Source organism: Corapipo altera, unplaced genomic scaffold, assembly GCF_003945725.1.
Source record: "Corapipo altera isolate COAL_440 unplaced genomic scaffold, ASM394572v1 24b, whole genome shotgun sequence".
Lineage (NCBI taxonomy): Eukaryota > Metazoa > Chordata > Aves > Passeriformes > Pipridae > Corapipo > Corapipo altera.
Genome location: NW_020884888.1, coordinates 10839243 through 10859710, shown reverse-complemented (window position 1 = coordinate 10859710; position 20468 = coordinate 10839243). Strand labels below are relative to the sequence as shown.

The following is a 20468-nucleotide window of genomic DNA, read 5'->3' as shown; positions in this document are numbered from 1 at the left end:
ATAGAAGGTGGCAGCCAGCAGCATCACCAAAAATAAAATCATCAGAGGGAAACTACTGACATGTAAAGTAATATTTTGTTTCAGGAGGTTAAACATGCAGGTTATTTTCACTGTACTTCTTGAATGGAAATCAAGCAGCAGCAGCAAAAATTGGGAACCATACTCCCTTCTCCTTCATCCCCAGTAGGCAAAGCAGGGGAAAAGGAAGTCTCCAAACCAGCCCCTCTGCTCCTTGACTGCCCAGATTCACCCTCGCTGCCCTTCTGTGGGGCAGGACAAAGTTCACTCACTGCATCATGAAGACCATCACTCCTCACTTCCTGCTCCCTGCCTTCTAGGAATTTCCCAAGCAAACGCTGGAGGATTAGGAGATGTAATGCTATTAAACACTGCAATATCAAAATCTGAACTAAAGCACATAAAGTCTGCCTTAAGAGGAAGGGGGGTTTTGTTGATTTTTTTTTTTAACCTCTGGAAAAGCATCTAAGGAACACAGAGAGGAAGCGATGTCAAAACTGGCAACTCTGCAAGCAAAACAGACAAGTTTACATGCACACTGCAACCTGCCTGTTACTTCAGATTACTGATTGCAGAGCAACAAGTTATTCTCTCCCTAATTGGGTCCCAGTCTAAAATAGTCCTGTTATTTTTAGTACAGTACTTAAGTATCTGAACTGTGCCCTGTACTGCCAAAGCTGGCATGCATCCCTGGTCATACCAGAAATTCCGATATTAAACAAGAACACACACGCCACATATCCAGGCCAACGTTTGTTCTTCTGCCTTGTCTTTAGTGGGTGACTTTAAAGACTTTAAACGTTAACAGCCAGCCAAAAATGGCACAGGCTTATATGTTAATTCTGCATTTAAAGCCTCTCTACCAGCTACTGTGCAACAAGAGAATCAACCCAGCAAGGAAAGACAGAGGGTTGTGATACCACCGATTAGTTAGAGACAGTTTGCTTTTAGGGCACAGATAGAAGATGGGAATGGGATTATTTCACCTCCATTTTGCCTGTTATGAGTCCATACAAGTTCTGGGGCACTGGAGAAGAGGATAAATCCAAAATGCACTGTAACTGACCCCTATTCTGTCCCCTTCCACACTGCACGTACACTATGGATTAAATTTAAACTAGTTAAGAAACAAAAGACCTGTGTTAAATATGTTTACACACACATACACAGAAGGAGGATTATGTAAGATCTGTCTCACAAACAATATGCTTCTTCTGCAGAAGAAATGAGATGATCAAAGCAAGACTTGTGCATGTTTCCAAGTCAGTCTTCCCACCTTCCATCACAGAGGTGACAACCGTCCTGCAGCATGCTAATTCTGGAGTGCAGGGAGCAGAACAAAATCCAAAAAAACCATAGGCTGCTCCAACAAAGCCTACCTTGTCACCATGAGCTGATTGCCTTGTGCTTCCACTGTAATCTCATTTTTGTTAGACCAGGAAGAATAAGTTCCCAGGAGGAATTTACTCTATCCTTTTACCGAGTACTTTGCAGCAAGGAAGTCAACTCTATGAAAGAGCTTTAAAGACAAGATCCTAACCTGAAAGACGGCTGCCAGCCAACAAAAATTTGTTAGTCTCTATTACCACTAGACCATCTGTTCTTGAAACTGTACGTTCCTTTTCAGAAGGGTTCTTATTTTGTGAACAGCATTATCATTGTTCTCTCTCTCTCTCTGCTCTATCAACAGCCCCTTATCCAACGTGCTTCTAGATCTGGTGGTGACACAGGACTAAGCCTCTGGTTTATCATATCATTATCTAGTCAATTTGGGTTCATCAGTATATTTCAGTACTTTCTGTTTTCAATTATTATAATCTCAGACAGCAGCAGAACCAACATATATAAAACCATTCATGGTTTCTGAATTACGGCTGAGTTGCTCAGGGGCACCAACTAAATGATGTTCTCAAACCCAAGTCTGACAAAAACAGCTGAGGCAAAAATTCAGCCTTTTGGCATGTGCCCATTAGCCATTTCAGTGCATTGATTCTGGATGAAACAATTTGCTTTGTATTTGAAGAGAGCTTTCTGCCACTGACTGTTGTTTCTCATCTCCGGTTTTTAATTGGCTTCCCAGTTAATCCTCAGACCCAAGATGTTTAAGTTTTGCTGTTGCCTATATATGACAAAAAGCAAGCAACAGTTAGTTCTTCTATCTCGCTAGCTAAAGAGGTCAAGCAAAGTCCATTCATCTGCACTCCACTAAAAGAGCAATAGCCTGCAGACAATTATTGCAATACCAAAATAAGTGAAAGTGAAACAAGAGACATCAAAAACTCATTCTGTAATTCCACAGCAATAAAATAATGATTAAGGGAAAGGTCAGTCCACTCATGGCTTTCTGAAGAAAGCTACAGGTAACAAGACCAAAACAAAAACCCCCAACTATTACTAGTGATGATAAGACAGAGGAGAGAAAAGAAATTAGATTAATCAACTTTCAAATTAGCTGGTTTTCATGAAATTCAGTCATGAATTGAATAGTTTGAATTTTTCTTAAAGCTTCAAATCATTAGCAGTTATTTTTGAAATTTCATAGTGGATTGACAAGGTAGCAGAGGCTACAGAATAGCAAACAGTGATATCCTAAAGAAGTGGGAGGAGAAAGGAGTGGAAAGAAAAACTGGGAGAATTATATTTGTTGCCTAATTTGCACATGGATTGCCATTAACCCATCTGCTAGCATCAGGAAGAAAATAAAAGATTGACTTAACAAAAACTGGTTTTTCATGCATAAGCCATGTCAAACCAACTCAATATCCTAGTACGTCAGAATAATGTATTTTAGGAACACAGAAGCAGTAGACACTGAATCTTGACATTAGCAAAACCACATCAAAAAATTCAAACTGCATTCTCATGAAAAGATAGGAAAAACTTTTCATACTGCTATCAATGCAAACAGTCATCTTATGGCAAATTTGAAAGTGACTGGGTAACTGCGCTGACTTATATTACATTTTTTACATTTGCTTGAAATGTCAAAAAAAAATTGAAACAGTAACAAAATAGCCTGACATACTGAATAACCTGTGCAGAGATCTGCCCTGGTCCCACACTGTTCTAACGCTAATGATCCAGATAATGAAGGAGAAAATGACACTCATTAAACTTCGGGAAGCTGCTAACTTGAAGCTGCCAGCTTGGTGGAAGAGTTAATTCAAAGCAAGTTTGAAAAACTGGGAAATTCTTTGTTGAGAAAGAGGCAAATACCACACAGGAATGTACAGAAGAACATATGTGAGAATCATGAAGCAACAGTTCTGTTCTACTTGTGGCTGATAAAGCTTCCAGCACAAAGCTGTACCCAGTCTACAGTAAATTTCAGAAAAGATCGACTGGAAAGAATCCAAGCAAAAGCAATAGGAACATCACAGAATTAGAAAAACATGACATCTGGGAGGAAAAAAAAGAAAAACCAGAATTAACTGGAGTTCAGCCAAAAGAAGCAAAAGTAAGGGTCATGATGAAATCTTCTAAATCTGTGAAAGCCTGCTGGAAAGAAAGAGAAAATAATCTGTTCTCTGTGCCCAGCACTTTCAGAAGAAGAAACAGAAAAGTTTAAGAAGCAAATATTTAGGAAAACATTACTGGGTGGAGTGGCAGGGAAGGTGTGGAGTGAGGGCACAGAGAAAAGAGAAGCACCAAATCAAAATTGCTAAAATGGGGAAAAAAACAGTGAGTCAACAGAGCACACAGATTTTCCCCCAATGACTTTCACCAAGCTCCCATCAAAAACTGCATACTCCAAAAACAACTATACTCCTGCTTTTCATTGAGTAGTTGACCTCTGTAAAGTCTCCTCTGCAGATCTAGGACTGTGCTACAAGAAAAAACAATCTCAACAGATTCATTGTCTCCTCTCTTTCTTCAAAGGACAGTACTCAAAATGAGAATACCAATAACTTGCTTACCAACTGTAACCTTCTGTGCCAAAATGTCTTAAAAAAAACTCCACCAAACAAACAACTTAAAACCTTAGGTGCTAAAATAGCTTAAGAAGGCTAACCCATCTACTTGCTTTTGTTGATACAAGAATCCGGCCATGTCCTAACACTACAAACAAACCGGTACCTGACAAAAGAGAGGCACATTGCAAATGCCTTCAATGCCAGAAATTTTGCTCTCCAGTCTCATTCTGGGGGACAAATAGCAGGAACACCACTTTGACTATAATGTCTTGAGTATTTTTAAATGCTTACCCACAATCAGCAAGCTGTGGATGAAGATCTTCTGGTTTCACTGCCTGTCAGGTTTTCAAAGGATACATGGTATAGAGAAATTTCTTCTTCCACAAGATCATGGAAGGTGATAATCTATACACGGCCATCCCAGCACAATTAACTGGAGTCGGTACTGTAAAGCGCAATCTTATCATTCTGCAGCTTGGCATTAACACTTATTCAGTAGCAAGCATCTCTAGAAGTATGGATGGGGTGGAGCAGGGGGGGAACCTGGGGAAAAACCCAACAAAACTTCAATCCCTTCAATTTTTTTTAGCTCGTGGACTGTGAGCACTGAGCTATAGCCACCAGTGTATTCCAAACTGCATTTGCATTTGTTCTCACTATGCAAAACATATGGGATTATCTATAGGAAATGAACTCTGATTAGAAATAACTGCAAGCACTATCATCTTATCCAGCCAATAAGATGCAGTCCCCCTCCCCTGCAGTTTGGTCTCCACCATTTGCATCAATGGAAGTAGCTGGGGACAGACGCTTCACAAATCTACCAAATCCAGTACTCCTGGGTACAAGACTTATTTTAGCCTTTAACCATCCAACTGGAAGATATTTAAGCATGCCACAGAGGCTTAAGGGAGGCTTTGAAATTTCATTTGCTTTATACTGTGCAGTGTCAAAAAGACAGTAATTTGTCATATTTTCTTGAGTATCCCTGAGTGAGATGCTGATGCAGAGATAAATATTTATAAGGCTAGTTCATGCAGGTTTCCTTAAATCTGACTAGATCTAACTCCTTCTTGTTTTAAGAAGTAGGAATTATATGTAAATATCACAGCAAATGAGGATATAAGAGTTAAGATCAGGTTTTTGTGCATGAGAGGGACTTGCTCTGGATTTACAGGATTTGCACCAGTGCCCATCCCTCCCTATCAGGAATGACCCTCTGCTCTCCACTTTGCATCTTTACAACTGCAGATACTGGGATCTTGGAGCATGATGCTGCCAGCCCACAAACGTAAAGCACCAGTTGCTCCTAAAGAGTGACAGGGCTGGGACATAAAAGAAAGGAAAATAAATTGGTTTTCAAAAGTAAAAATCAATAGGTATAGGCATTTGAAGTCAAGAACGGTGAACAGGCATTGCCATTTCATGGAGTTCCACTGTACCACTGTTTGTATTCAGAGCAGAAATGTTTTTGCTCAGGTGTCTCACCATGTGGTTATCCCCGGAATCCTTGGCTGCCTGAACGGCCACCAGACCACAGGACAAGGCACATAAACATCTACTCAAAATTGACACTTATGGTCTAGAGCAGGACTGAAGTCAGGTAAAGTTTTAGATGCAGATTAGCTACCTGTATCACAAGTGGGATGTTTACTCTGCACTGTGGTATAAATACTTGTTCTCTCCCAATTTTTTTCTTAACACTTCCTTCACCTTTGGTGAGACAATCATCATCTCTGAGAATTTAACTTCCATGAGCTGGGACATGGAAGCAAACACAGAGTGATACAACCATCACACAGGCAAAACACCAAAAACTACACAGCCACCAAAAACTGCAGGCTTTTCTCATACAGATGCCTGACAGCAGCTCCAAGAAAGTGTTAGCATTACTCGGAAAAGATAATCATATCAGTAATCACTTTCAGAGTCATGATTTAGCCATGCATTGAGCTAAGACATTCCCATCACATCATTTTCACCTGAGGAGGGTGGGGATACAGCCTACTTTGCCTTTTCACACTAGAAAGACATACATGACTATGGAAATCAATTTGATTCCTTTTCCTCTCACACTGCTGACAAGTGTGTGCACTGGGAGGGGGAAAAAAACTGCAAAAGATCAAGTTGATGAAAAAGTTGAGCTGTATCAATACTGCCCTTCTTTGTGCCTTCTCAGTTCTCACCATGTCTCCTAAACTCTCTTCTTTAAAACATATTCCCCTCTCCCCTCCCACTGCTACAAAACACACATATGAGCAGAGAGGTCACTTGGAAACTGTCAATCAAATCTTCAAAACCAGATTGGAATGGTTTTCTTTTACAGTGAGTATCTCAATAAAGAAAACAAACATTTTTAGTTGGCATTCATTTACATTCCTTGTTCAATTTTAGATCTTTAGTCTGTATTCAGTTTTTCCTCCTTAATAATGGGATGACTAGATTCTTTCTTATAGGATGGAAAAGGGCAGAAGACTTTACAGTGTTCCCTTGTGGAAGATGACACAGTAATTCAAAGCTTTATAGGTCAGGTCAGCTTTAGGATACAGCTACTTTGGACTGCTCTGCTTTGGTTTATACGATCCTGTTACTTCTTCATTGACCAGACAAATCTTTAGGAAGATTACTGTCATGCTACATCTTCAATGGTAAAATAACACATTTGCAATCCAGGCTGCACTTAAAGCAACAATGTTGTAAAATAAAAGTGTCGGAAAGTCATTAAGATTCATTTAAGCTACCAAGAATATGTGTTTAATTTTAAACTGCTAATGAATTTCAGAGATAGCATCTCAGGTAAAAGTCACTTTTAATACAATCCTTTGAGTCCATTGATTTTCTAGGGACCTCATTTGACATGGCTAAGGTATCAGGTATCGTGAGTTACTCTGTTACAGCAGTACTTTTAAAAGGATCCGGACAGTAGGAAGACTTAACCTGAAGCTCTCTCCTCCAAGCCCCTCAGCTCCACACACAGCCACAGCCCTGCTAAGGTTCCACACTACCACCCAGCAGCACCCCCGCCGCAGCCCAGCTTGGAACAATGTTTCCTACTGCATACTCCAACACAAACTAGCCCTTCATACACCACATTGCTGAATTTCAGTTGAAGCCATCCAGATGATGTCCTAAGCCTGACCTGCAGAAGGACATTTGCCGCCCTGACCATGAGAAGCAACACATTCTTCCCTTCATCTTTTCCCCTCATCTTCCCACAGCACATAAACAGTCAGTTTTATGTATGGATCAGTCATAAGACCTTTACCAACCTTCAGGATATTGCTAAACTGTGTCAATGCTCAACAAAAATCCTTCAATATCCATAAGGTATTCCATAAAAGTATGGTTTTACAATCCTATTTTGCATAGACATCACCCATCCTCGAGAGAGAAATGGGATATTTGGGTGTCTGGGAAGGGAGAAAGCATGGCCACAGGGCTGCTGGGAACAGAATGTGATATTGCAGGTAGGTAGCCCTGGCTGCAGGGCAGGAGAAGGAGCAGAGAAAGACACTTTGGGAACCTCTGGGCTTTCAACCCAGTAAGCTGGGATTTCAAAAAGAGTTCACACACAAAGGACACACTTCCTTGCTTGGCTTTACAGAGTTACAACTGCAGAATTAGAGGACACTGGTAGGAAGAGGTGTCTAAGACCGGCTACTGGATGAAAGCATCATTGCCCACAGAATGCAACAATTTATGGCTCTAACATAGGTTTAGGCAAAAATTCACTCTGACCACACAGCTTGAACTGTAGTCAAACATCGACTTTAGACAAGCCACAGTTGCACATAGGAAAAAAGGTTCAGTCCCAAGACACTTAAAAAAAAAAAATAAATAAAGCAATTGATTTTAAAAACTACCCATCACATGAATGCTTCTCTGGCTGGATGAATCTCCTCTGAATCACTGCCAAAGTCAGTACAGATATGACATGGCTGAAGGCAAGCGTACAAGTTGGCCAGATATCCTGAGAAGAGGAAGAAACTTGGTATTTGTATACAACCACATTAAAAGTAATTTTATGGGCACATTTTGTCATTCATTACTTCCTTCACTTCAATAGCCCCAAATCCTACAGCTATGCAAACCAACCAAAGCCTTATGAGTAGCATTTGTAATAAAACCCAAACTTCATTCAGCAGTTGTATAGAGTGCTCAAAGTAAAACAGAGTATGGGGAGAACACACATTTTGTCACTCTCCAAATGACCTTGCAAAAGACAGAAACTGTTTTCAGATGGAGGCAAGTCCCTGTAATGAAGGCTGAGAAAAGATCTCTTCCTCCATCCATCCAGGAGTCCACCTATAATAGAGCTGGTACCCAGCCAGAAAGACTGAGCCAGTCATTTAACTCAACTATTTTTGTGCTAAAGTTATGGAAACAGCTATTCAGATATGTTTCTAAAGAGAAACCTCAGTCCCTGCTGTGCAATCCAGAACCCAAGAACCCAAACCCTAGATCTTCCCAAACTCTGTTTGGTAAAATGAAGAAAATCCATTACATGTCACCCTGCCATCAAAATTATTCCACATTTACCACAGTCAAGAATAATAACTGAAATTACTGAACTTTGGTTTTCAGTCTGTGGGGTGGTTGGGGTTTTTTCAGGCTAAAGTGTACTAGCTTTAGCAAGGCTGAGAAATTTGCACTCTGAGGCAGCCTCTGAAGGGTCCCAGGAGTACACGGGCAAGATCTGCCCCACAGCCACTAAGACCATTTCCTAGCAGGCACAAGAGAAGTCACCTCTAATGCTTCTGTTTGACTTTGGTTACAGACACCCCTCTTGGTCAGAGCAGGGTGGCTGAACCAGCTTACAGGTAGCTGTGGGATCCTGAGACTGGAAACATGAGCCATTCCAGGAAAAAACACATTTCAGCTGGTAACTGGTCTGAAACAAGTATGTTTTACCACTACATTTCAGAGCAAGTCAACCCAGACTCTGGTGTTTGAACGGCTATTACTCTTGATATTTTTCATAATATGAATAATAATGGATTTATTACCAGTTAGTTCCTCAGTTGCTCTGCTTTATGATGATCATATAAGATACAGCTAAACATACCTTACATAATCTTCTGAAACTGAAGGTGCTATTTTTACCTTTTTTAAATGTACAAGAGCAATAGTGACATTTTTATTATGGCTGAGTTGCTCAATAAAAAAACCCACCTAGCACTAACATATTTCATATTCCTTTTAAGAAAACAACCCAACAACACGAGTCTATTTTATTTAAAAAAAAAAAAGGGGGAAATTTAAAGACACAAGTAAAGACAACATCTCTTAGAACCACTGTTGAGGGCAACACACAGATCAGACACAAGGTTAACCCTCACACATGGTAGAAAAATTCCCATCAGCCCTTCAATAGGTAAACCTTGCAAATACAGGCAAGCTCTGGAGACCCTCTGCAAAGCCATGTCTACGTCATTAGCTTGTTTGCTTACATAGCTCCATAAAATTTTTTGGAATTCATAGAGAAAAATAACCTTTGTTGGATTGCCAGAAAAATTAGTAGGTTTCCTTGGCCAAGCTCACCCAGCAGTTTGCTATCACTGAAAAGAGATGGGACCTGTTCTTCTCTTTCCCATTTCTTTTTCTTCCTTTCCCTGTAAGGGCACCTCACCTCATCTGCCTCACCACATGCTTCCAAGAACTGATTCCATCCTTTAACCCAAAAGAAAACCAATCCCAGAAAAGACAAGTACGTGTGACAGCTTTCCTACCTAGTTATGGAGTTAGGCATGCACATAGGTAGTGAACAACCAAGCTGGCCTGAGGTAAGAGACCCAAATGCTCTAACAAAAACATCATCTTTTGGCAGCAGTGAGCTTTCAGCATGACCCACATCCCTTGAGAAATGATGACCTGCCTCTCTCCCAGGGGAAAAGTTTCTTCACCTCTTCACACTGTAGATTTTTCATTTAAAAAAAAAATTTAAAAAAAAAATCAGCATTTCAACACTCAAAGAGGAAAAAGTGATTTGCATCTCTGATGGCTGCACACACACTGTCTCCCTGAAACTCTACTGAGCATTGCCAAATTGACCTGGAAGGTAATTTCACATCACCTATAGACATGTCACCTTAGTTAACATGCACTTTAAATGAGACCCCTGTAAAATAAACGTTGTAAACAAGAGCTGGGCTGTTGGACATGAAGGACCCAAGAACTTCTCAGAGATGAATACAAGCAAAACAAAGTCAGGCTGTTACAGCACAGGATTCCTTCATTCAAGTTTTCAAAATTGACCATTTTCCAAACACCATGAGAACCTGCACCCTGGGAAGAAGAGTTTAACCATTTCTGAGTAAACCAGGACAAATTATACATTTACCAAAATTAGCTAAGAATAAGATTAGCAAGACATCTTGCAATGCTCTTCTCCTACTGGAGGCTGTATCGGTACTATTTTCCAAAGGACACTGGGGAGGAAGTTATCCTCCAACAACAACTCAACTCGGTGTTGTAAATGTTATCACACACCTAAACTCATGCTGTTGTGCACAGCATCATCTGCAACAGCCTTTGCAATGCTTCTCTGACTTTTCATTTGCTTTGCTAGCAAGGAACTCCACAGAGATTCTTCCTGACCTTTTTTGGCATCAGATCTAGAAAAAATAATGCATACCGAACACAAAACAAGTCTGAGTACACACCAGGGACGTCAGTAACCCAAATAGCATTTGCTCTCCACTCCTACAGTTAATCTCATAGTCTCCTTGCTCAATTCTCATGAAGCCTCTTAGAAAATAAACCCAATGCTTCTTCTAAAACCTTTCAAATGTTAAATGTGGTGACTATGTGTAGTGTTATAACAGCCTACCAGTAAAGGATATCAAAAGCATCAGTTTATGAAAATGGGGTATAATCTGTGACATTCTATCCTGATCATTCCTAGAGCATTATAATGGGCTATTTTGATTGTTTTCCCCTCACAGGGCTGTCCTGGTGTCAGCTGAGATACAGTTAATTTTCTTTCTAGTAGCTGGTACACTTCCATGTTTTGGATTTAGGATGAGAACTATGTTAATAACACACTGGTGTTTTGGTTGTTCCTGAGGAGTGCTCACATCAAGTCAAGGACTCTTCAGTTTCTCACCCCACCAGCAAGTAGGCTGGGGGTGCACGAGAGGCTGGGAGGGGACACAGCCAGGACAGCCGACCCAAACTGGCCAAAGGGATATTCCTTACTATATGGTGTCATGTTGAACAAAAAACCGGGGAGATTTGGCTGGGGGGCAGTGGCTCCTGCTTGGGACTGGTTGGGCATCAGTCAGCAGGTGGTGAGCCTCTACATTGTTCATCACTTGTTTGTAGTCTTTTTTAGTTATTATTATTTTACCTTCCTTTTCTGTTCTATTGCACTGTGTATCTCAACTCAGGAGTTTTACCTTCTTTCCAGTTCTCTTCCCCAGCCCACTGGGGGAAGCGAGTGAACTGTGTGGCGTTTAGCTGCCTGACAGGTTAAATCACAAGGGCCTTCGTTATAATCATCATTTAGAAAGTAAAGCTAGGTGTGCAATAGCCAGGGAGGAGGGGAAAAAAACCCAACAAAACAAACAAAACCCCAGCAATGAACCAACCAACTGATCAGGAAAAAAACACTACCACCAAAACCACTTTTGGCCTCAACTGTTCGGACTTCCAAGATTTCCTGGAATTAAATATTTCATAACAAAACAGGAGATGACAATGTTATAGCTAGTGAGCTTTTTCATTAACTGTTTAAAATGCATGCATTCTCCATCTAGAGCGTAGATGCTGGTGGTAAATCTCCCTCTAGCCTAAGATTTAGAAGCAAGCAGTACTTAGCCCTCACAATTATGCTGCACAGATATGTTTCTCTTGGAAATTGTTTACTACATCTCTTGCTGTGACTATGTACAGTAACTGGAACATCATAATTAGAGCTGGACAGGAAAAAGAAAAGCAAACTGACCTACCAAGAAAGCATCCGACAGCACTTGAGCCATTTTTCTGCACAGTATCAAGGCTTGAATTCTGACATAATCCCCTGACATCTTGGATGATGTCAGCACAATCAGCTATTAGAATGAAGAGTGATCATCCACAAGACATTAATTCAGGAAGAATCAATGGCCTTGCAATACATATTTCTCCCCTAACATCTCATAAATGGACTTCAATACATTTGAGCCAGAAGGGAAAGCAGGCCTTTTAAGAAAGCTTGTGATATTTTTGTCTTGTGGCAAAGCCTTCTGAATTTTTAGCTTTTCCAGCTCCTTGAAGTTTAATTCCACACTTGTGCTTCGATATAATAAAAGCTCCTCGTTCCTTTCCAAGGATGCTCAGAGCTTTAACAGTACACTAAGCAAGACCAACCCACAGATTTTACCTTCCCCCAGTCCTTCTCACCCCCTCTCTCAATTCCCATTTAAGGAGAGAAAACATTCTCCTATCTGAATCCATACCTAGTAGTTTGGCAGAGATGAACATCATGGAAAAGAAGGAAAGAAGAAAGGGGGGAGGAAGAAAAAGAAAAAAAATCCCTTCCCTATTTTTATTTCAGATTTGAAAACTTCTGCTCTAATACTTTCTATTATACAATTATCTTCTGCTATCATCCTCCATTAAAATCAATTATCCGGGAAAATTCTTCTAGCAGATTTTTCTCTGGAAAATGATCCAAATCCTTGCTGCCAGTTAGTTTTGACATCTAAAGCACTTTACAAACATATGAATCATGCATAGACACAGAGTCCAGTTGCAACTTCCTGACCAAAAATATGTTTGTGTCAAATCAGAATTACAGAACCACAGCTCATTCATGAAAGATTTGGGTGATATTTTACAGATTCCTTTCCTCATGGTCTCAAAACTTAAATTGCACCTGAAGATGACCTAGAAATAAAGTTAATCAAAGGAAAAAAATAACTTCTGAAAACTTACTCTATGTTACAAACCAACAATATGAGCTGCAGCCACTCGATCAAGCCGTCAGAAAGGCAGAATTTAGATCCTGGCCATTGAAAGAAGCTTCTAAGCGTTCATCAAGTGCTAATCTCCATCATGAAAAGAATCTACAGACTTAGAGATTCTCCCTCCTTATTGATTTTCTCACCAGGGATGCATAATGGAAGAATGATACTGGTCTCTTGAAGTTTTATCCAACCTTACTTATCTGCAGCCCTCAGCAGCCACAGGCTCAGCTTGAATGCAGATGGCTCAGTTTCTCCAATTTCTCTGTTGCCACAAATTCTGCATCAGTAAGTGTGAAGAGAGCACAAGGACCACCACCCTCCAAAGTTTACTGTATGAACAAATGTAGAAATCCCCACTGCTGCTCAGTGGGAGAGCTCCTTCCCACTGGGCTATAGGTTTATTCCAACAGGATGGCATGGCATTTCCTCTATGGTTTGCCTGCCAGGAAAGTAATTTCCTATTTTTGTCCTGGTGTGAGCTAGTAGAAGCTGGCATTGATGGAGGCTGGGAAGAATCAGAGGCTGGTTTGCTAGTGGTTTAACCAAACATGTGTTTACAATCACCCCATTCATCATGCCCTGTCTATGCAAAACTGTCTTTTTTTGGAATTTCCCCATGCTCCTTGGGTTTGGCTTCCAAAAAAGTTGAAACAGACTCACTAAGAAATACATTGTTTGAATATCATGGCTAGAGCAACAGAACTGTTGCTCAGTTGAAACAGTAATGATTAAAATGGTTAACATTGTAATCATTAATGAAACTGGTGCACATTAAGATCAACATGGCTGCTCAACTGGTTGCTGTTGGCCTAAGGATGACAGCCCAACAGCAGGAGGGTAAGATAATGGGAAAACCTCTTGCAGTCTTCTCCTGGAGTCCAACAAAAGAATACAACAGAAATAGGACACCGTTTCTTTCTCAGATGCTCTACAGCTTCTGCCCACAAGAAGAGAATGCAGAGATGGTCATGGTGTTCCCAGTAAGTTCATCTAGGGCACTTATCACCTCTGTATCCAAGGATCATGACTATCACCATAAGGCCACAGCTCTTTTCAGAAACATACTGCAGAGTATAATTAAGACTTGCAACTCCCCTCACCCTCTCCCCAGTTCTCACTTCAGGGAAGAATAAACAGAGTCTGTCCCATCTTCGTGTGGTAAAGGGAGAATTTCTCTCTGATGATCCTTTCTGCAAGAAGAGGTCAAATTATTCTAGCAAAGAAGCCTTATCCCATCATACCTGAACCAACATAATCTCAAAGACAGCAGTCTTCAAAGCTGCAAAGAGCTCCAAAAGAGACATTTCACTTCTCTCAGTATCAACAAGGTAGACTTTCATGCCATATGCCTAGATTATGCAAATTTTAGCCTAGCAATCTACAAGTTTGGTACAACCTGTAATTTTACTTCATATAACGCATCAGAGAACTACGCATTTTTCTCTCTGTTTTACTCTCTCCAAAGTTGATACCCAGGGATACAATGACCTACCAAAGGGTTCTGAAAGGCTTCAGCAAGAAAAAGGTCCCTCACACTAATTTATAATAGTAGTTACATGCTGTATTATCCATGCTACTGGAAGTCTCCTGCTCTGCTAAAGAGATCATCCACTTTAAAACAACTGATCTTCATGACAGACAGCTTTTGCTGTAGCCATTCAGGAGTCGTAATCGGCATTCCCCATGGGTTAACTAATTGGGATGCAATTAGCAAGTTTCATTAAAAGCTCTCTTGACTTGTAAATAAGCATTAGTGTTGGGCTCTGAAGAACCCACATTATTCATCCTGACTATATTTTTGTTCAATCCACACCTGAGTCTCTGGTCTTTGCCTACAAAGGGTGTTTGCCAAGTAAAAATCCAAGCAGCCATATAGCTGCCACCACCTTCTAACGGAAGATGACTCGCCCAGTGCTCAAAACCTCATGGTTCCATGACTCACTCCTCACCATTAAACAGAAACCCCTGGTCTTTTCTGATATAGAGACCAGGAAAGACAGAACTGTTCACAAGGACACTACTCTAAAGTAGGGCATGAACGCGCCTTCACTCTTGACAACCATGTCCATCTGCTCTGCATGAACTGATCCCTCTGCAACTTATGGAAGACCCTAGGAAAGCAAAGAGGGAGCTAAGTTTTCAGGCAATGGGTGCACATTAGTGTGAATGTGAAGATCTCTTTTAACAGTTTCAGGATAACCTGTCACTGATGATAACTCACTTCTTGAATCCTTCGATATTCAGGGTTCTCATGCACATTTTAAGTCCAAAAGCTGCTAGAAACCAAAAACCCCACCACTTTCAGATGAAAATGTACCTGTATGAAAAATGTAGTGCCTATATGTCTCTCTTATATCAGATACCCACTGAAGAGACAGTATCCACAGGAATAAAGCATATAAGCAAAGAGACTGTAGAATATATCCAACCAAATCTTATAGTCAGGCTATTCTGGTTGTTTAATCACTGAAGAGATTAACAGTCTGTTTGCAGACAGTATGCCTCATACTGATCAACAGTTTTCTTTAATGCTGCACTCATAGTGGAATCTGGCTTCCTAGGACATTACTCTCCACATCCACAATGCAACAGAGGAGCATACTGAGTTTAAGTGGGAAATGCTGTCCAAAAAGATCATCCAATTCAACAGATGGCATGAGAATAAGAAAGACCTGGCACAGGACTAGTTCAGAAGCACACAGCTCAACATGTATAAAGAGAAGTCAGTGAGGTGACATCTGTTTACTTCATAATATTATGTTTCACAACAACCACTGGTTTGGGAGAAAAAGTGGTAAGAAACAAGACTACTTTGCCACATCCAAGTTTAGACTGAAAAGTGCTCTCCTGACCAGCAGGCAGTGCAAGGTTAGCAAACCTGTAAATAAAGTTCAGTGCTAATAAAAGGACACCTTGGCAACCTCATTCCTTGCAATTCTTAAAAAGACTGGGGGGTTCAACTTTTTGGTAAAGGATCACCATTCCTAGATTTCCCTGGGTGAAGAGTCATAACTGGTATATTTTGGACATGGCCAGGAGCAGGTCCAGTTTCCAAGAAAAACAATCCGAACTTCTTAGCCTGCTTTCATACAGGAGGCTTATGCAATCACTCTGTAGCCAAGCCAGTTGGCAAGCTGCATGCAAGCTTGACAGAGGCAGAGGTCTCAAGAGTTATCTTCCTTGTTTATGAAAACACTGGGCCAGGTGGGCAAATGTAAGAAACGCTACACTGTGAACTGGCATCAATACTCTCGTAATTGAGATAAATCCAAAGAAAAGCAGGCTTCCTTAGTCTTAGTTTCGACAAAAATGTTGGCTTAAAGTAAAGAAAAGCTTTTCTCTTGACTGCATTAATAAAGTTCACCCAGAGGTTTAGAGTAAAAAGGCCAGCAGAAAATAGTAAGGGTTTTGCACCACAGTGTTTGCTGCAACCAGTGACATTTTTACTCGAGCAAATACTTAAGTGCATCCTAAAAATGTCTACCACTGGACATCAAAAGATAACCGCTTCATCTACTCCCCCACTCCTGATTTCAGTGGTCTGAAGAAGCAACTGAGTGCATTTCCCACACACAGATACACACGTCCTGAGACAGGGCTCAACTGGTATAAGAAAAAGTTTTATCTAGAAATCTAGCCTCATTTAGCACGATCACCTCTACAAGCAGATATAGAGAGGCATGGCAAAAGGGAGGAGAGGAGTAACAACATGGTCCCACCTAGTGTGACGCTACCCGGGAGCCCCTCAGCTTGCCTGCTGCCACCGCTATGCACGCCCAGGGAAGCTGATGGTGCCTCACAGTCTAGATGGACATCTGTTCATTCGGGGCTGTCAGAAAACAAATTCCCAGTGCAACACTCCCGTACTGCTGGCAGAAGCAGCGCATGACCCAGCTATGCCTCTCCTCTGCCAGCTGGGAACTCCCTGCCTTGGAAGGATACCTTTGCCAGAAAGATCCAGATACTTTTTTGCCCATTTACACCCCAAGCACAGATGAGAACATGATCAAAAACTTCTAAAAAACCCTTGTGACAATTCTTGCTGGAGTTATTTAAGTGCTCACAAGACAGAGGGTTGCAAAAATTTGATTTATTCACAGAGTGCATAGCATACACTTTAGCAGAACTGAAATGCAGAGATCCATTTTGCATTTAGGCAGCGCTTTTGGACTACCTAATAAAAAACACAGGAATATGCTACTGAAATCCAGGTGTGGCTGTATCTGAGGATGAAAGCCAATTCACACAGCGCTCAGGGAGGGGACAGTTTGATTAACAAAACCAAGGAAAACCATGGAAGTACCACAAGATCTTTAATATGTAGCCAGGGCAAACAAGACCTACTTTAAGAACAAATAAAGTCCAAGTGAAGAAAATAAATCAGACTATAACATGGTAAAATGACCACTGGAGGCAAGCGTCAGGGTCTGCTGCTCTGTCAGTTTACTGTTTGCAGTAAGGCTACCAAACAGTACTCTTCAGGTTTTGCTGTTTGCTCTATATTGTGCTGAATTTTAAAGAGTTTGGTTTTGGAGGAAAAAAAACCCAAGCAGCCTTGATATTAACATACACCTGTACAAAGACAGCCAGAAGAATACAGCTCCTTCTTATGCTGCACTGAGAGGTTAAGCCCTGAAGGAAGACTAACACAGCAATGGCAAGTGCATCCTGCTTACCTTCTGTACCCTGCTTCAGTTCCAAAATGATCATGAAGCACAGGCAAAGCTCCTATTTAAAGTTTCAAGCATATTTCCTTTTTCCATGTGAGTTCTCTAGTCTTCATGCATTTATGGTGGGTTTTTTTAACCTGTCCTCATAACTCACTCCTTTTAAATCTAGGATTAGCCTTGTTGCCCTTCTCCATACCTTTTCTAGAGCTTTAAGCACAACTACTAGTCTCTAAATGCAGGAATAGATGGAGTTGGACTGTTAATGTATCCTTGCAACCTTTATGAGGCAGAACAATTTCAACTGTCCCTTAGAAGCGTACCTTGAGGTGGTAGAAACCCACATCCCTCCCATCCTGCTTGCTCTTGCTTTCCCCCAAACCCAAATTCATTCTGCTTTACCGAAGGGAAAAGCAAACCACATTCTTCGGGTCTGTTTTAGAAAACCTGATCAATGCTGCTTTGACATACCAGCAACACATGTTCCCATTTCAACAAATGGGAACATTTCAGGCAGACCACCACTTCAGATGGAGTAGGGCTCCTGGCTGCTGAATCAGCACTTTCCATCCTGCTGGCAATACAGAGTTATGCGACGCTTCAAAGGAAAGCGGGGGGAAAAGGAGGGAAAGGGTGGGAGGGGGCCCTGGCACTTAAGCAACAGAAGCGGGCAAGAGGATTGAGCAGGAGTTCATCTGCCAAACCAATTAACTGCAAACTGTTCTTATAACGATGCCACAGTTTCAGCCCCAGCTTGCAGTACCACAGTTATACAATGAGAGAGCCATGCGTGCACGGCTCTCCCCGGCGGGGAGCTGGGGCAGGAGCAGCCCCGCACTCCCCGCTATTGCGGGGCTCCTGGGCTAGCGCGGGGCTCTGGGCAGGGCCGGGGTTCCGCGGCGGGCAGGGCCGCTCTCCCGCAGGCACACGGTCGCCCGGAGTGGTCGCACATCCCCGCCGTGGATGAGCAGTGAGGTGGCAGCACTCCGGGATGGCATTTCTGCGAACTGCCCATCCGCCAGCACTCCCGCAAACCCCGAACGGAGCGGGGGAAACACCGGGGACTTTCGGTGGCGGCAGCAGCACCGCCAACAGTTGGCGGGGCAGGACCTCACTCTCCTCCAGTGCGGAGCGACGAAACAGCCCGGCTCCCGGCACCGCCGGGGCGAGGCGCGCAGCAGGCGAGCAAACAAAACGCGGCAAAGAAGCCCCAAACCGAGGGAAAGGGCCGCTCCTCCGAGCCCCGCGGCAGCCGGCCGTCCCCCGTCCGGGCCCGGGGACGGCGGGTAGTGCGCCGGGGGCGCTCCCCGCGAGCACGATGGAGGGGGGGGGGGGGGCGGCTCGCCGGCGGCCCCAGGAAAAGGAAGTTTGCTCTCCTCCTCCTCCACCCACCGGCCTCCGCCACCGAGGAGCCGGCGAGCTCTCACCCACCCCGGCCCGACCCCCCCCCCCATCCCCTGCTGCGGCTCCCCAGGGGCAGCCGCTGCCCCCCTGCGCGCCCTGCACCGCTCCCCCGGCCCCTTACCTGCTGGGCGGGCGGCCGGCACCGACCCTGCCGGGCGCCGCGCACCCGCCGAGCCCGGGGCGGGCGCGGGGGGTCAGGGGAAGGAAGGGTCGTGTGAGGCGGCGGGGACGGGAGCACGGGCGGGGAGGGGGGAATCCTCCGAGCGGCGGGGTGGAGTGGGACACGGGCGGGGGAGGGCAAGCTCTAGGAGCCACGCGCCTCAAGAACAACAGCAACAAAAGAAAAAAAAATTACAATTTTAGAAAAAAAAATAAAATTAAAAATAAAACAAAAAAGAATTGCAATTAAACAAACCGGGAGGGAAAAAAGAAAAAAAAAAGAAAAAAAAGAAAAAAGAAAAAAAAAGCAAAACACACCCAAAGCGGACGCGGACGTTCGCGCCTCCGCAAGGCGTCCCCGGACTGCGGGAAGAGGTCTGCGGAGAAAACTTCTGCCTGCCCGCTGCCGCCGCCGATCCCGGTGCTAACGACGCCCCGCCACCGCCGCGCTCTCGCCTCGCGCCCAGCTGACTCCCGGTGCCGCCCCGCCCCGCTCCCGCCCCATTCCCGCCCTGCTCCCGCCCCGCTCCCGCCCCCGCCGCACGCAGCCGCAGCCCCGGCCCGCGCCCCGCCGCGGGCAGGAGGCGGCCGGGAGCGCCGGCGGCGCCTGCGGGTGGTGCGGGGATGGCGTCCTCCCCCATCGCCACTCTCCGCCGTTCCGGTGCGAACGGGGCTGGGGGCTGCAGGTCGCGGGACCGTGGAGGGTCTCCTGCCGTCCAACAAAAGCTCACCCGCAGGTAGCATCGGCTCATGCTTTTGTTGGGAAGGGCTGATTTTCTTTAAAATAAAACTAACAGAGCATCTGCAAATGCAAGGCATTTGTGCGTGGACTTTTTCTTTAACCTTACGGGCCCCGTTCTCACATTTTTCCCAAAAAAACTGCGCAGGGAAGGTGTCCCAGCTCCCCTTCCAGACAGCGTGGAGCAGGCGCCCGGCGTGTGCCAACAGTACGGGGGGCTGCTCGGAGCTTCTCTGTACCGCAAAGCGCCCTGGATCCTCAGGCTGCTACCAGCACTCCTACAGACTGCTGCTGCGAACTTCTGTGTATTGGGACTTTTGGTATTTCACCCCGGTAGCTCCAAACCATCCAATTTTGCAAGTAGCGTGCAACTCGGACTGTGGTAAAGCTCTTTCAAGAGAAGCGAAGCTGCTCGCTTTCCTAAGAGCTGCTGTTTTAAAGTGTATAGACTTCTAACATGAGCCGTCACGCTCTGAGAGGAGAGGAATATTCTCCAGACGTAAAAACACCTCTCATAAGAAAGTGGTCAACCCTATAAAAGGAAATCGAGCCTAAGGAGAAGTGGGAGAAATCTATGGGCTTTTCTTCCTGAGACAGATGCATGTACACTAATGGGAGT

General features: G+C 43.5%; 1 protein-coding gene across 1 annotated transcript in view; it reads right to left on the bottom strand.

The window, feature by feature from the left end:
• Nucleotides 1-19561, bottom strand: part of GRB10 (growth factor receptor bound protein 10) — a 144616-nt gene extending 125055 nt beyond the window's left edge. The window contains exon 1 of the mRNA XM_027643863.1: nt 19429-19561. The gene's annotated coding sequence lies outside the window, so the exon portion shown is untranslated. The remainder of the gene's footprint in view (nt 1-19428) is intronic.
• Nucleotides 19562-20468: the final 907 nt, after the last annotated feature.